The following is an 18,631-nucleotide window of genomic DNA, read 5'->3' as shown; positions in this document are numbered from 1 at the left end:
TTTTCCGCAATCAGGGCCAAACCGCTAATTTAATTGTGATAAAATACTCATATAGAGATACTTGAGGGTCCCGGGATGAACATAGGATACTTTTTTTTTCTCATATTTGTAATATTTTCGTTATATACCAATATATTAAAATAATTAATTTGACAAGGAATTTATTCCGCCATGTTAATAACAATCGTCGCTACGCGTTGCTAAGCAACGGCTTGCAAAGTTTGCTGTTTTAAGAAAACGTCACCCACAGTGAGTTTGCTTAATGCATACATGGTGCACGCCGATATAGATTTATACAAATCTCTTTATACAAATCATTAACAAAAATTAGATGATTTCTATAATTTGATATTCATCCTTATGAAAATAAATATAATAGTCACTTTTAGCATTTCATCTAGATGGAAATTATAATTTACTGTATAACATTCTAATAAATAATTAAGATGTGACTGATTCCAAATGACCTAGCCTTCGGGCGTCATAGTATGAGTATGACCGACGCGAACGGGCGGATGACTTTGATGATTTTGTGAATTTTTATAGATTTTCGAATTACTATTATTTTTTATGTAATTATTTGCTGCTTATAATTAATTTATCTCAGTTCGGTTATCTATACCGATGTTATACACTTAAAATATCGTAATTTTAATCATTTGAGATTTTATTTAATATTGTTCGCAAAAATTAATAATTATTTAATATAGAAAAATGTTTAGTACGCGCGCACAGCAAACTTTAGGTTTTTTTTTCTAATATTAAGAATTTCCTTTAGTTACTTTTACTTCTTTGGTTTGTTCATTTCGGTTACTCAGATATTTTTTCTAATAAATCTCCACTTATTATTATTTTTTAACTTATTTTAGTTATTTAGGCTTATATTTTCGCGGGCGTAGCCGCGTCCGGGCCCACTAGTTTTATATATATATATAGATATACTAGCTGAACCGGTGTCCCGAATAGCAGAATAAGTATTAAAAAACAAAAAATAAAGAATGACTGTTAGGCGGTACGAAGTTCGCCGGGTAAGCTAGTAAAAAAATAAACAACACTAAAATTAAATATTTGATAAAGGGTCATAATCAGAAAAAGTGTACATTTTGTGTCTTTTCTTGTCCCGCTACTTTGAATGCGTTTTAAAAATACAATTTTAAAGATAATTTAAATATTTTGCCATTTACGATAAATTTACTTATTAACTTAAAGATTTTTGTAATATTTTAAATGTATTATGGCTATTAATAGTATTTTTTGTTAGTTGCAAAAAACTTTTCAAAATGCTTCCATACAATTTTTCGTGTCCCATTCACCACTTTACTTTTTAAAAATTGATTTGTTACGAATGTTTATGGTTTTATTTGATTTCAGATATGTTTATATTACTTTACTTTATTCAAAATATTAAACAAAAGTACTTTTATTGATATATTATTTAATAAATAATATATATTAATTAAGTAAATTTGTCCCAAAATATTGTCTTTTTTGTTACTCAGGGCTAGTAACGTACAATTAAATTATGAATGCAATTATTTTGGATGGTGTTTAATATTAGTTTTTATTGTGGCACCATAATTCTAAAAGTCAATGCTGTCGTAGCTACAACAAGTAGTGTTCTCGCAGCAGTTGAGGGGTTCAAATGTTTTAGAGGGAATATGTAAAATTACATCTCAGGGTTATAAACGGCTTTTATTTTGGTAAGTATTCTATAATTTCGTTTTCTTGTTTATGTTATTTGCTTCTTTTTACAAAATCTCAAAAAAGAACTTCAGTGCTTACACATGCAACACGTGGCTTATCAGCAAATATTTAAAAAGGTTAGAATTTCTCAGACTTTATTCTCAATTGCGTTATATTTCGTTACGTAACGAAACTGAGAAAATATGAAGCCTAGTTCATAATTACGTTACCATCGGAAGATATGTATATAAAAAAAAATTGCTGGCATATGAAAAAAATAATTGGTGACTTTTGATAACGTAAAGTAACCAAAAATAATGATTTTTAAGTTTTTTGCCTGTTTGCTTGTTTGTCTAATGTGTTTGTGCACGCTTATCTCAGAAACGGCTTAACCGATTTAGTTAAAAACATTTTTTTATTCTTCCTGAAATTAGTTGTGATTTTGTAATTACAATTTTTTTTTCTCGAGATAGTGAATTAATAAATATGTAGTTCAAGTGGGTGAAGCTTTTATTTAAAAACAAATACATTCTGTACTAGCGTTGTTAAAGATCTAAACAATAAACATAAAATATTATTAAATATCTATTGATAAATATTTTTTTATTTTCAGTAAGCGTCATGGCTCCTATGTCAAATGCTGAAACACATAAAAGATATAGAGAACGTCTTAAAAAGACCAATCCTATTAAATATGAAGATATGCGGAATAAACACTTACAAAGAATTAAACTTAATTCCCGTGATAACGACTCAAATTTTGATATATTTTAAAGTGGATTTAATTTTATCATTAACTTTGTGATCTCCAACTAGAAATAGAAGTTTATTACGTTACGAACTAGCATTATTATATTGTTAATATTGTCACTTTGTTATGTTTTCTTACATTTATAATCTGTTAATTCAACGATTTAATCTTTAAAATTTTAATTTGTGTCTCATTAAATAAAAACAACAGTAGTTTTATTCGTATAATATCCTTACTTTGTTGTGTATAATGCCTTATATCATCAGTTTCGTAACAAACATTATCAGTGTTGTTACTTATCAGTTACGTTACGAATTCGAAAATGTCCACTTTTCTGATTATGACCCTAAAACGAATCAACACCTTTGTGACTGCAATCGAAGTTTTAATGTTTTTACTGACACTGACCTACTAGCAGCCGAATGGAGCGCTCTTTAAATAAATATTTCTAATTTTACAGTTATTCCTTGCCTATTGACTAGTATTTAGCGTACCGGCACACCAGTATCGATAAGGCAAACTTACAATCACACATTATTTAATTGATAATAAATATCACTATTAAAATTTTAATAAATATTACGCAAATGATAGAAAAAAATACGATGATCAAAAATAAAACAAGCGGTCGTCGCGAGCGCAGATGTTAGCACGTCGGCGAAACGGCACGAAACTCCCGGAATACACCGTACATTCTGAAAATATTCGGTGGTCGCGCGTCACCTTCCGTAACACTGGAGACAGCCAATATATAAACGTAAACAAAAATCTATTGATTCAATCTGTATATGTTTTTTTTATTATTTATCATTACTAAACAAGTTTATTAAAGAGTGAAAAGTGAAAGAGAAAATGTAAAAGTCTTCGTAAAAGTAGAGTTGTGTGGTGTTTTTGAGTGTAACAAGTGTTTTTGATAGGTATTGTTTTGTATTTAGTGTAATGTTTGCGGGGGGCGGTGCTGGCTTCCAAAAACAATCGAAGCCACCATGGGAGAATGTCAACTCAAACGTAGAGGTGACACCGAGCTGGTGAGCGATATAATTAGTATGGTAGTCACTTCTATTAACGTGAATTTAATACAATTTGAATATTTTAAAAAAATAATTATTAACTTTTTATCTAATATAATAGAAATATATTTTCTGTCATTTAACAGTATAACATAAAAATTGTCATATTTTGTTATTCTTTTTATGCATATTACTTGAATTGACAATGTGTTTTTTTTTTATTTCCCTTACACAGCAGTGTAGGCAGAGGGAACATAGTGTTGAGACACTCCTCATTTTTCACTCCTCATTTGACACTAGAGCGAATAAATGAAGATATTAAACATTTTATTTCTTCGAGTGGGGATCGAACCGACAGCCAGTGACATTTACAGTTACATACTTGTGCTTCTGCGGTACGACTGTCTATGAGACTTCATTTCGGAAAATTATTCATACATATCTCATGCCGGAAATAGATAAAAATAAACTCATAAACGCCATTCAAGCGAATGTAATATGTACACTGGAAATGAGTTCATTATATTCAAAATGCATTTCGAAAATACTATCTATGCCCGCCCATTACATTTAAAAAAAATGTCATAAGTATTTTTAAAAATAATAAAATAAGTATAATTTAATAGCAAATATTTCATTAGTGTTATGCTTTTTTTTATGTATATATTTTTTTAATAAAAGCATCAAGCTAATTCATATTATTACGATTTTTATTTTACATATAATAATTGAGGTTCAGAAATTAATAGGTGGAGCTTAAATACCAGATAAAATATAACAAATGAAGATATTGAGGGTTAGCAAAGGCAGTGGGAGTGAAAGGTGACGAAAGGTGTAAAGATAATGGTCTAAGACTGAATGCGAATAAGAAAAAGGTTCTGGTATTTGAACGAAGAGAGGAGTACGTCAGCAGGGCTGCGTGTTTGGCCGTACACAATGCAGTGTTGATTCCGACGTTGTTATACGGCAGCAAAACGTTGGTATTACAGAAGAAGAATGAATGAATGAATGCCGTCGCGGTGCCTTTGTAGGATATGCGGAGTTTAGCTGATCGAATCTGCAATGAAGAGATACACAGAATGGCAGGTACTAGCGAGGATGTCACGGTGAGAATGAAGAAGAACGTGCTCAGCTGGTTTGAGCACATCGAACGAATGATGGAAAAGTGAGTGGTAAGAGAGGTAGGGGTAATTTAAAAGTAATTTAAAAAACTGTACATGAAGTTTCAATATCTATACTTCAAAATATTTAAATTATTTTTTATATTGCTTTTTAGCTCAAATAGCAACACACCCTTTGTTTTGCATCTAACCGTTTCATTAAAGGAATTATTAGGGTAGCAATCCTTAACGTTAAAGTTTATTTTCTCGATACCTAAAAAAGATATCTTAAAGAAATTTAAAGAAATTATGACTATCTATAAGCTTATTATTATATTGTTAGAAACTATTGAAAATATTAAATAAAGTGGGAAAGGTAATGAATTAAAACAAGGCTTCAAATAATTATTAAACAACCAAAGGGAATTATCTAGCAGTTTAATAACAATATCTGGTTCTAAAGAATCCATCGGGCAGAGTGACGTTAGCGATCCTTTTCTTTCGGTCGTCGTTGACAGCCCATAAAAGTGCCAGCCAGTAATTAGAGTCGTTCTTATATAACCTCTATGGTCATTATTTCTAATTATTTCTAACACGGCCTCTCCTGACATGGCAGCGTCCCGATGCCGTCCTCCGTTTCATTAGAAGGACCAACTTTGTCAGTATTAGTAGACCTCACATTATCAGTTTCGTTATGACCTGTGATATGAAATGGAATTAGTTATTTCAATAAGTAACGAAACTAGTTGTCAGTTTGTATCTGAAATCTGACCTTGAACATGTATCTTTGAACTTTCATATTAAACAATGACACAAGAATGAAAATCAAATACGCGTGGTAGGATTTACTTCAGATCTCTTCTCACGCAATCGGATACTAGATGCATTCTAGATACAAAATGAATTACAACGGTCTCTTGCGAGTCAATCCGACACCTACAAAGTAACCATTAACTCAGAAATAAAACAGACATAGTAGGATTTTGTGTCGGATCCTGTTCCCGCGCAACCGAATACTAAATGCATTAGAATTTACACCAATCTCTTGTGAGTCAATCTGACACCTACAGAGGTATACAGTAACTCAAAAAATGCAACACAAAATAATCTGTAGACTTTGGCGTCAGATCTCTTCTCACCTTTGTGAGTCACTCTGACACTACAGAAGTAACACCGGACTCACTGGGTCTCTAGTCGGCCTGGGCCCCACCGACGCAACCACATGCCTTAATTCAAAACAACACATAACAAATATAATCTGTAGACTTTGGCGTCAGATCTCTTCTCACCCATGTGAGTCACTCTGACACTACAGAAGTAAGACCGGACTTACTGGGTCTCTAGTCAACCTGGGCCCCACTGACGCAACCACATGCCTCCTTACTAACCTTTAGTTACCGTACACACAGCACATTGCGCAATACACACTAATTAAAAATTACATAAGCACCATGCACAACAAAAACATAGTGAGTACACAAATAGTTTGATACATAGTCAAGAACAAATAGATACTAAATAGGAAAACTAACAATCAAAGAGAACAGCACATGTATCTGGTGTCCACTTTCCTCGCCATAATACCAGCCATGCATGTCATACCATGTACCTGGCAGCGGCTATTATTTTATTTTGTCTCGGCCTAACCTGACCACGAGGAAGAGAATGTCTAGTCTTTACAGTTATTTGGTAAAGCACGTAATTTTTATCGATTTCGTCTCACCACGTGTCGACGTCATGAATATTGGGGCAAAATTGGAAACATAATATTGGTTTGATCTCACCGTGAAAGAGTTCACACTTCAAGTAACTGCTCAGCTATATTGCTCGACTGGTGCTTGTAGTCCCACGGATAACGGCAGCTCTACGTTGGCGTTGTGTAGGTTCATGTCAATGGTGCAGGAGCACATTGTGCCGCACCCAGCACCAACACCAAGTCAGACTCCGCGGCTTTATCTCGCGAAGTGATTAGTAAGGAGGGAGTTCACGTACGGCGCCTCCCTCTAGTTTTGCAACGTCAGCTATCAGAAGACATTGCTATGTAACTCTACCCGATTACACAAAAATATTAGAAAGATCAGGAATGGGATGGCTTAGTAACTAAGGCTTCTATCCCACTTCTGATGTTAGAAACTATTGAAAATATTAAATAAAGTGGGAAAGGTAATGAATTAAAACAAGGCTTCAAATAATTATTAAACAACCAAAGGGAATTATCTAGCAGTCTAATAACAATATCTGGTTCTAAAGAATCCATCGGGCAGAGTGACGTTAGCGATCCTTTTCTTTCGGTCGTCGTTGACAGCCCATAAAAGTGCCAGCCAGTAATTAGAGTCGTTCTTATATAACCTCTATGGTCATTATTTCTAATTATTTCTAACAATATATATATTTTTAGAATTTTTGGAACATTATAAAGGTAAAGGTACGGTTGTGGGTTCGATCCCCACTCGAGGAAGTGAAATATTTATTTACGTTTATATTCCCATTTCTTCGCTCTAGTGTCGAGGCAAAGCGCGGCGTTGAGTTCTGCCACTCAACACGCAATGCCTCCAGGATTCGGCAGAAAGTGGGGAAAGGAGTGTCTTAACACTAGGTTCCCTCTGCCTGCCTACCTTGCTACAGCGCTACCTTGCTGTGTGCGGGATGTAGCGTGAAGCTGATTTTTTTATTTTTTTATTTGACATATTCTGAAACAGCCAGTTGGTTTACCATTCAGAGCCACCTGCAGAATACTTTCCTTATTATCCTTGAACAAGTTACAAGCACTGTTGAAACGCCACCTAGTGTAATTTGAAAACTATACATAGTTTTCTATACTAATATACTAGTGTACTAGAGTTAGCGCTATCTACAATTATTCTGTTTCGCATATATTTTTTCTGCCATCTAGTGTATTTAATGTTATTTTTAAGTATTTTTTAATCATAATTATTAGTATACTTAGCCTTGCCATAAATATTGTTACAAATGAAAACATTTTGGTATTGTATGTAATATTTATTAATATAAAAGTGTGTTAGTTTAATACATTAATTAGTACGAAAGTGAAGCGGTCTCCATAGACTTCAATATCAGTCCTTTAAACTTTGGGGCCAGTTGTTAATAGTACACTCTTTCTAAGGGAAAATTTTTCACTGCCAATCGTTTGGATTGTTTAGGAACTCCAAATGTTAGGTCCAGAACACACTATCATTGAAGTCGTATAATGCCTACGTTGTTGTACTCTGTTAATTAATTGAGAAGCTTCTTTAGAGCTTCTTTGTTCGCTTAAAATATTGCTCAATCGACCGACTTTTTAATTTTATTTACATGTACAGATGTACAGATATAGATAAACAGTATTTTTTTTTCAGCTTTTCTCTATATCTAACATACCGCATATAACAGAGGATGCAGAGGGAATCTAGTGATGAGAAACTGCTTTCCCCACTTTCCACGCAATTTTCGAGATATAGTGTATTGAAGTAGAGTCAATTTAAAAAAATATATTATTACCAATGCGAAGAAATGAAAATATTAATAAACTAGTGGGCAGGGACTCGGCTACGCCTGCGAAAATATAAGCCTAAATAATTAAAATAAGTTAAAAAACAATAATAAGTGGAGATTTATTATTAGAAAAAATATCTGAGTAACCGAAATGAACAAACAAAAGAAGTAAAAGTAACTAAAGGAAATTCTTAATATTAGAAAAAGTACCTAAAGTTTGCCGTGCGCGCGTACTAAACATTTTTCTATATTAACTAATTATAAATTTTTGCGAACAATATTAAATAAAATCTCAAATGATTAAAACTACGATATTTTAAGTGTATAACATCGGTATAGATGACCGAACTCAGATAAATTAATTATAAAAATTTAATTAACAGTAATTCGAAAATATATAAAAATTTACTAAACCATCAAAGTCATCTGCCCGTTCGCGTCGGTCATACTATACCACTCGTAGGCTAGGTCATTTAGAATCAGTGACATCTCCTTAATTATTTATTAGAATGTTATACAGTAAACTATAATTTCCATCTAGATGAAATGCTAATAGTGACTATTATATTTATTTTCATGAGGATCAATATCAAATTATAGAAATCATCTAATATTTGTTAATGTATACAAATCTATATCGGCGTGAGCCATGTATGCATTAAGCAAACTCATTTTGGGTGACGTTTTCTTAAAACAACAAACTTTGCAAATCGTTGCTTAGCAACGGCGGTTGTTATAAACATGGCGGAATAAATTGCATGTCAAATTAATAAGTATTTTAATATATTGATATACTAGCGGACGCGCGCAGCTTCGCTTGCGTATTTAAGGGTGAATTCTAATAAACCATGAAACATGTGTTCAATGAAATATTTTTAAGAGTCTAAATTTAAAATTTTATAAAAATGGATGGCTATTTAAAGATTTTTCCATACAAACTTTCAACCCCTTATTTGCACCCTTAGGGGGTGAATTATAGAAAACCATGAAACATATGTTCAATTAATTATTTTTAAGAGCCTAAATATCAAATTTTATAAAAATCTGTGGCGACTTAAGAATTTTCCCATACAAACTTTCAACCCCTTATTTGCACCCTTAGGGGGTGAATTCTAGAAAACCATGAAACACGTGTTCAATTAAATACTTTTAAAAATCTAAATTTCAAATTTTATAAAAATCGGTGCCGATTTAAATTTTTTTCCATACAAACTTTGAACCCCTATTTCATCCCTTTAGGGTTAAAATTTTTCAAAATCCCTTCTTAGTGGATGTCCAGATTACGAAAGTAAACTTTTGTCCAAATTTCATGTTTCTACGCACAGCGGTTACGGCTGTGCGTGCGTCTTACCTCAGTCAGTGAGGACAAGTCCTTTTATATATATATATATATATATTTTTTTTTTTTTTTCCTTAGTGTTTATTTGCAATCAGTCTTGTGACTATGAGCGAATCTGTTCTGTGATGTTGTCGTGCCGAGTGGCATCCCAGCGGATGCATCAACTCATATGCTGCCCAGAGCTAATGGCGGGCTTCTAGCTCTAGGATATGGTGTCGCTTTAATCGCTTCACATAATGGTTCATGGTGAGTTGGCGAGCAAGTTGATTGGGGTGATTGATTAGCCTCTCTTTGTACTTAGCTGCCATACTCCGAATTTCTTCCTTAATTGTTTTCATCCCGAGGTGCTCGTGAATTTCATTATTTGTTATATACCAAGGTGCTTTTGCAATTGTTCTAAAGATCTTGTTTTGTTGGCGCTGGATTATATTTAGGTTGGAGTCGCTTGCACTGCCCCATAGTTGCAGGCCGTATGTCCAGATGGGCTTTAGGATGACTTTGTAGATAAGAAGTTTGTTGTCCATAGAAAGTCTTGAGTTCCTTCCCAGCATCCAGTACAGGCTATTGTACTTTAGTTGAAGCTCTTGCTTTTTACATTTCATGTGGTGCCTCCAGGTTAATCTACGGTCGATGTGCAGGCCAAGATATCTTACATGGTCACTGTGAGGTAGAGTATATAGGCCTAACTTTACAGGTGGACCGCTTCCTCTTTTAAGGGCGAATGTCACATGAACTGACTTTGTAGTACTAGCCATAATTTTCCATTTTTGCAGCCATTTGTATACTTTATCCAGGCCCTTTTGCAGGTTCTCTGATGCTTGTTTTGGATCCTTATGTCTTGATAATATAGCAGTGTCATCTGCGAAAGAGGCTGTAATTGTTTCTGGTGTCAGTGGTAGGTCTGCAGTGAACAAGGTGTAGAGCGTTGGGCCCAGGACAGATCCTTGAGGCACCCCGGCGTAGATCGTTTGGAAGTCGGAGGTGGCGTCACCTTCTTTCACATAAAATATACGATCCTCCAGGTAAGACTTGAACACAGGAAGATATGAGTGTGAGACATTCTGTTTGATTTTACATAGTAAACCTTTGTGCCAGACCTTGTCAAATGCCTGCTGGATGTCCAGGAATGCTGCCGAGCAGTACTCCTTTTGCTCTAGGGACTTTCTTATAGTGTCGCATACTCTGTGAGCCTGTTCTACTGTGCCATGACGTTCTCTAAAGCCAAATTGGTGATCTGGTATCACTTTGCGCTCCAAGAGGCTTGGCATAATTCTGCGAAGTATTATCTTCTCTAGTACCTTGGATAGTATGGGCAACAGACTGATCGGTCGATAGGATGTCTTTTCAGTAATTACTTTGCCAGGTTTAGGGATCATAATGATTTCCGAGACTTTCCACGCATCAGGGAAGTACCCTACTCGCAACATAGCGTTGAAGATAACGGTGAGGAAGACAAGAGCCTTTCTGGGTAGTTCTAACAATACTTCTTTGGTTATCAGATCGTAACCCGGTGCCTTTTTGTTGTCAAGCCGTTTAATTATTTTTATGACTTCCGCGGGCGATACAGGTCTAGGGGGAAGATCCATTTGAAGATCTTGTTTTAGGATGTGGTCAACATGTTCGTCTGATGGTTTGTCTAGAATTACGTTTGGTTTAAAAACGTTTGCTAGATGCTCCGCAAACAAGTTTGCCTTATCTTGGCTTGTTCTGGCCCAGTCATTTCCTTTTTTTATAGGGGGCTTTGGTATGTTAGGTCTGTCACAGGAGCGGCTAACTTTCCAAAGCGAGTAGTTGGTGGCTTTAGTAGCAGTTAGAGATTCCAATTTTGCTTGCATTGTTGAGTCATTTGCATTCCTCAGGGCTTCTTTTAATTCTACTATAGCCTTGTTAAGGGCAGTCTTATCTTGCGGGTGGCGAATAAGTTGCCAGATTCTGCGTAATTTGCGCTTTTCCTGGATCATGGTCTTTATTTCCAGAGGTATGTTTGTGCCATGATTTCTATGCTCGGCAGTAGGTGTGCACTTCCACGCGGCAACTTGTATGAGATTGGTGAAACCTACTACCGCTGTTTCAATTTCTTCTGCCATTTTGAGTCTAATGTTTAGATTAAGGTTCTCTCCCATGTAGTCTCTGAAGGAGCTCCAGTCAGTATGCCGGTTGTATAATAATATGGGTCTTTCAACCTCGATTATTGTTGAGCTTACAGTTAGTAAGACTGGAGTGTGATCTGATGACCCATCATTACATGTCTCGATTTTCATGTACAGCTTCGAGAGTCCTTTTGTTATGAAGAAGTCAAGTATGTCCGGAATTCGATTATGATCGGCTGGCCAGTAAGTAGGCTCTGATGGGGCGATTGTATTTAGGCGATTTTTGTTGATGCTCAAGTGTAGCTGTCTTCCCCTGGTTGTAATTAATCTAGAGCCCCAATAGACATGTTTGGAGTTCCAATCGCCTCCCGCTATGAACCGATTGCCTAAACTTGAGAAGTAGGTAGAGAATTGGTCCGAGTCTATACGATGTTTTGGGGGACAGTACACAGATGAAACATTGAAGTACCCACATCTATCTTGTATTGAAACTGAAGTTGCTTGTATTTGGTCAGTTTTATATTCAGGCATTAGGTGGTGCTTTATTTTGTCCCGGATGATTATGGCTGATCCTGCGTGACCTGTGCCATCTGGGTGATTTATAGTATATGTCTGGAACCCTTTGATTTTGACATTGGTTTTATCTGTACAATGAGCTTCGGATATTAGAACTATGTCCAGTTTGTGCATGGCAATTAGCATGTCGAGCTCATCTTTGTTGGGTGAGAGTCCGTTTATGTTCCAAGTAGCCAGTCTTAGCCCAAGGCCTTTTATCCTTGTAATTTGGTTAAGAGTGTGGTTATGAGGCTCATAAGAGTGCTCATTTGTTGTAAGACCAAATCAAATTTTTCGTTTTGTTTGGTGAGAAGAGTTTCCAATACTGTAGGGTTTTGGTTTACATCGGATGAGGGATTTTCTGTGGCAACTTTGTGTGATTCGTTTCCTGTGACTTTGGCGTATGAGAGTGGTTCTTTTCCCTTTTGAATGGAGGTATATTGTTGGGCAGTATTACTAGGGCGGTTTATGTCTCGATTTGTGTAGTCTTTTGCAACGGGTCTTCGTTGATCATATCTGTTGTTTTTTCTGGCAAGGATTTCTCTATATACCTCACAACCCTTGTAGTTTGCTGGGTGGGAGCCATGGCACAGTGCACATTGAGCTGGTGTATTTCTATCTCGCTTTGGACAATCTGAGGTTTTGTGAGCCTGTGCGCATTTTACACAACGGAAAGGTCTCATACAATAATTTTTTGTATGCCCATATTGCTGGCACCGTTGGCACTGTACAATTGAATTTTTCTTCTTCGGATCCTCTATAGTTACAGCCTGATGGTAGATATATTTGATTTCTTTAGCTGCCTTATTGTTTGTGCCAGGTAAGAGATTTACGAAGAATGTTGAAGTTGGTTTTTTATCCGGGCCATATCTTGAGTTAATAATTTCCCCGATTACAGTATTCCCACTTTTTTCAATTTCTTCCTTTATCGCGCTTATAGGTGTAGTGTGGTGGAGGTTTCGAATAACAATACGACAGGGTCGTTCTTCCTTTTTTTTGAATGTGTGACCAATTAAGCCACATTCGCGAAATTTGGTGATGATTTGCTTGTAGGCCTCCATATCGTGGGTGTTGATTCTCAGCTGGTTTCTATTTGTAGTCCGATATGTGAAAGAGCTTTTATCTGCAACAGTTTCCACAAGTTCGGTCAGTTTATTCACATCATCTATACCATACAATACTATAGGTGGGGGTTTGCTAGGTTTTTTTTCCACTACCTTTTTAGTTGCAGGGGGGTCTTCGGTTAAGTCGATTGGTAACTGACTGAACATGTTGCTGGTGGTTAAGCTCTCTGGTGATTTGCTGAGTTTCTTCCTTTTGGGGTTTCTGCCTGGTACTCTCTGCCAAGAAGGAGGGCTCACAGTGCCTTGTTGGTTGGGTGTTGCGTAGCTGTGTCTTTCAGATGTTTTACCACAGTTTGTATGTGTTCTGGGGGTTTACCACCCAATGAGTTACTTCTAGGCCTGGTGGTAAACATGCTGCGGTGGAAGGCCTGCTGAGTAAGTTTTTTGCTGCCAGTAACATTCACTGTAATAGAAGCCTGGTCGCCTACTTCCATCAAGTCTTCGGTAGCTAATTTCACACCCTCCGGCCCGGGTACCGGAGAGCGCCGGGGGTTAGCCGGATCGCATGACGTACTATCTTTCACATTATTCGACATTTTCATAAAATTGAGGGTTGGGAGAGGAGGCATATATTACTTTCCCAAGGTAATATAGCAGCTATTTCAGGGGGCATTTAACTTCCCTAGGTCCGCTGTGGCCTTAACAGGTTAATTAACCGCCGCCTGTGACTCGGCGTGTTGCTCATTTATATATATAGATATCGAAAATATTACAAATATGAGAATAAAAGTATTCTATGTTCATCCTGAGACCCTCAAGTATCTCTATATGTGTATTTTATCACAATAGAATTAGCCCTGGCCCTGATTGCGTAAAAGACAGACAGACAGACAGACAGAGTTACTTTCGAATTTATAATATAGGTATGGATTATAATTAATTTCCCTGAGTGAAAACTGAACCCACGACCAACGCGTTTAAAGTCACATTCTTGTACCACTGCGCTACTACGGTCTCATTGAGTAATTAATAAAAATGTTTTTTAAGAAAAAATAGTTATTATACAGTATTTAGGTAGAGGATAATTATTAGTGCACGGGGAGCGCACTCATATCCGCATAAACTCCGATCCCGATTCTAAATCTTGAAATCTCGGTGTTTTTTATAATCATACAAATTGAGACCTAAAGTTTCAGCCAGTTCAGTAAATTAGCAAATCAATCGATTGTAATAAAACAATAGTATATGTTTACGGAAGCTTCCAAAATTTATTAAAGAAAACTGCATTTAAATCGGTTACCGACTCTGAGAGTAGCGTGAACAAACGCACAGACAAACAGATAAAAATGTTAAAAATCACTGTTTTGGTTTCTATTACATTAACAAAAGTTACAATTTTATTATAAGCATAGGTGAACACATGAAGGTGTGGTGGTGGTGGTGAATTGGTACACAACCAATAATCGTATAAAAATGACAGCATCCAAATACAAAAGTAATATTTTGTTTATTTTTAATTGTAATAGTATTTATGGCCAGACTAAGTAGCCTGTCTTCATGTCTTCCTTATCTTAATTGTTTCAAGAACTTATTTGGAAAGGAAGATTCGCAATTCGCTTTTTATCTACTTTTTCATTTTACCTACTTATTTTTTTATTACAAAATGTCAGAACCTTTTTAATTTACCTCTTCGTATCTAGAATATTCTTTAAAATATATTATCTGTTATTAAGTATTCCTTAATTTTCATATTGTTTTCCATATCAGTATGATATCATTAATATCAAATATGAAAAAGTACTATCGTAATTTTTAAAAAAAGGGATCGGCGTCAAGAATAAAAATTCTTTGAGTTCTATTTTTGCCATTATAAAGCACGTACACACAGAAGAACAGAGAACAGAGGATTTGCCCAAAGTCAATAAAAAGCTCTTTAGGCAGCTAGGTCTAGTTATCACATTAAAATCATATTAAATTAATTAAGATAAAATACTTAATTAAAAACAATTTATAAATCGAAAAAACTTTACTAACGCATTGTAATAAGCGTGGATATAAAATTTTACTTACGTGAGACATAAATATTTATAATTGTTTCTTATTATTAATTTAAAGGTATTTATTAATAAAATAATTTATTTAAGTAATAAAAGACATATTAAACTCCTGTAATATGCACTTTAATATCGCTGATGGCTACACTGTGATATTGTTAAAATAAATAAATAAATTTGCATCATGCTGTATCCCGCACACAACAGGGTAGGCAGAGAGAACCTAGTGTTAAGACACTCCGTTCCACATTTTGGACACTCTGTTGAGAGGCAGAACTCAACACACCGAAGAAATGAAAATATAAATGTAAATAAATATTTTATTTACTCGAGTGGGACACACCTTTACACCTTTGTGCCAATGCGCCACGACGGCCTTTTTCTTTGGTTTTCTTAACAAACAAAATGGTCATACAGCATAACATTAAAAAAACTGTTTCAATTTCAATACTTAAAAGAAGTTTCATGTATTGAGTTAAAGGTAAATTAAAAAACATTTTACATGTAAAGCAATTGCCTTTAGTTATAGGTAAATGTACCGGCCTTAGCCCAGTTTACGGCTTCATGACGTCAACATCGAAAGGCATTACTGAAAAGTGGAACTATAAAGAAACATTATAAAATTTTTATTCAAATTTAGAATGTTAGATTTTTTGCTTATTTTTTATATATACACCCATACACATATTATGATTATAATCTTCTAATATAAAATAAAGAATTATAAACTCTATATATAAGAAAATCCATAACTTAGCCATATTCAAAACAGGTAACTTAAAGTGTTAGCAGTTTTTTTTATGAGAACATCTTATCGGAAAAATGTTTAAGTATAGTTTTAATAATAAAGTTACTGAGAGGAGCCTAAATCAATTATTAAAAAAATATTATTTAAATTTATAATTTAGACGAGTTATGGTACTCGAGACAAACCTTCGTGGTTTTTTGTAGTACCTTCATCAATGTAAATATATAGTTGTATGGATATTTGATAGAAATAAATAAAAAAAAATAATAATAATCTATTTGTAACACACACAATTTAGATTCAACATGTTATAGTTCGCTCGCTATAGTTCTATGGGTTCCAGTTCCAAAGTCTTAAATACTTCAAATGTCACCTTTTACATACACTCCTTTATAGAAAGCAGCAATTTTAAAAACTTGCCGAATAGTTCATAAATTTTAATATTAAACTTGAACTTTGGAACTCCGAATTAGTAGTAGTCTATGTTTTTTATCCTAACTACGCACTTGGCTTAGGCCCGTGCTTAGTTTTTCATCACCTTCGTCTTTGTAAAGATTTTAAAATTAAAATAATAATAATATATTTATTCATTAAATTATGTTTTTCAAATTGCTTCTGATATCAAAAGATAATTAGAGAAATAGCTTTATTAGGAATTTCCTTATATACATATAATATTTAACTCCAAAGATTGTCATAGGAGTATTTATTTAACATATGTTTTAAAATATAAAAAAAATGTAACTAAATAATCAACAACATAAAAAAATTATCAGAGAACAACTTTACACTTAGCAAAACAAGAAATTTAATAAAAACAACAAAAGTAACAAAGGAGTCACAACAATACTGTCTTATCAACAGGTTGATCGATAATTAAAACGGCGGATATAATCTGACCGATGACAAAAGATCACATTTTGTAAATATACATGTAAAATTTCCGCAGCATCTATTAGAGTAAAATGCGTCTCAAGTTTGGGAACGAGTTGGCTTTTGGGTGTTTTTACGTGTCAATTATTTAAACACTAGCGGCCCGCCTGCGGCTTCGCCTGCGTGAACTACTTTATTATTAATTTCTGTCTCCATGAGTACCTACGTCCTATAAGTGACGTCCATGCAAAATTTGAGACTCCTAGCATTTGTCGTAACGAAGTTTCATACAAACTTTCAACCCCTAAAACAACCCCTTAGAAGTCGAATATTACAAATTCCCGTCTTAGCGAGCATGTACGTCCTATAAATAACTCCTATGCAAAATTTCAGATTCCTAGCACTTGTAGTTTCTGAGATTTCATGATGAGTGAGTGACCTTTCGATTTTATATATATAGATTACTATGAACATTTAGAAAATAATCTTTGGTATAAGTATCATAAGATATTGTAAAAAGACTTTTTTAAATTGATTTGAAATTTGATTTTTACAAAATTCCTAGTTTTAAATATGAAAACGATCTCGTTTCTTGTCAAATTTTTAATTATTAGATATATATTTCATCATTGATACAATCGCGCGCTTCAAAGGGCGCAGGACCGGATGGAGTGGCGAGCATTGGGGGAGGCCTATGTCCAGCAGTGGACTTTAAAAGGCTGATGGAGGGATAGATGGATGGATAATCAATAAATTTAAATTATAATTATTATCAAATAGTAAATTCTATAGACATCGTGATCCATAAAATATATATTTTTTATTAGTTTACCCTTTATCGCATGCCTGGGTGAGTAGGGTACATATATCTAATACTTTTATTATAATAAATATATTCGATATTAATAATTTAAATTAAAGTCTATTCCAACCTCAATCATATTAGTATGGTATTGTTGATAGCACGCCTTGTGACATTCACTAACACTCGACTGTAATTTGATTAATTAATCAGATATTACATATTCATTGGATATATATTATTCATGAAAGGAAATCAGGCCTTATTATTGTTCAATGGGTTAAGGTTTTTTTTACGCCAACGTAGACTCTCGTCATTCTCCCGTGGACCCCTGGGGGTACAAATGGGCCACTTTAGGAATTAAGAGCCACGCCAAGTTACTAAGAGCGAAGCCATGGGACACAAAAATTCATTTTATATTATATTTATTTATATTTTTACAAGTGTATATAGCTATTTATGCGATACTAAAATATTTTTTAATTTAATGTATACCGCACATAGCAGGGTAATCAGAGGGAACCTGTCACTCCGTTCGCTTTAAGATACTTCCATTCCCCACCATAACCTAGCGTTACAGTCACACGCTGTTACAAACTTATAATTGTAATTACTTTCCTACAAACTGACTACAAACTAAAACTTATTACGCGAACGAACTTATTACGAACTACATAGCGAACTTATTACGCGGTTCTGAACTCCTCGTTAAGCGAGTCCGACTCGCACTTGGCTGGTTTTATTTTAAGTACATATAGCTATTTACACGGTACTAAAATGACGAACGAATGATATTAAATAAAGTTATATAAATATTCGCTAAAAGAGTGCTGAGATCAATTACTATTTCATAATGAAGTTTTTATTTAAATCACTTGATTAGAATTTATTTAATTTTCCAAACAATTATATATATTTCAACTAGTATGAACCTTTTATATCCACGCAATATGAATGTGCAATAAAAACAACACAACAATATGCGAGGGCGTAATATCAAGCCTTGCAAATTACAAGCGCTCTGTTTACTTACATATTGTGTTAGCATCAGTAAAAACCTATTGTTTGTA

Source organism: Heliconius melpomene, chromosome 21 (genome assembly GCF_056956725.1).
Source record: "Heliconius melpomene rosina isolate 202511_hmr_F chromosome 21, ASM5695672v1, whole genome shotgun sequence".
Classification (NCBI taxonomy): domain Eukaryota; kingdom Metazoa; phylum Arthropoda; class Insecta; order Lepidoptera; family Nymphalidae; genus Heliconius; species Heliconius melpomene.
The sequence above is the reverse complement of the archived record's forward strand: the minus strand, read 5'-3'. Positions refer to the sequence as shown.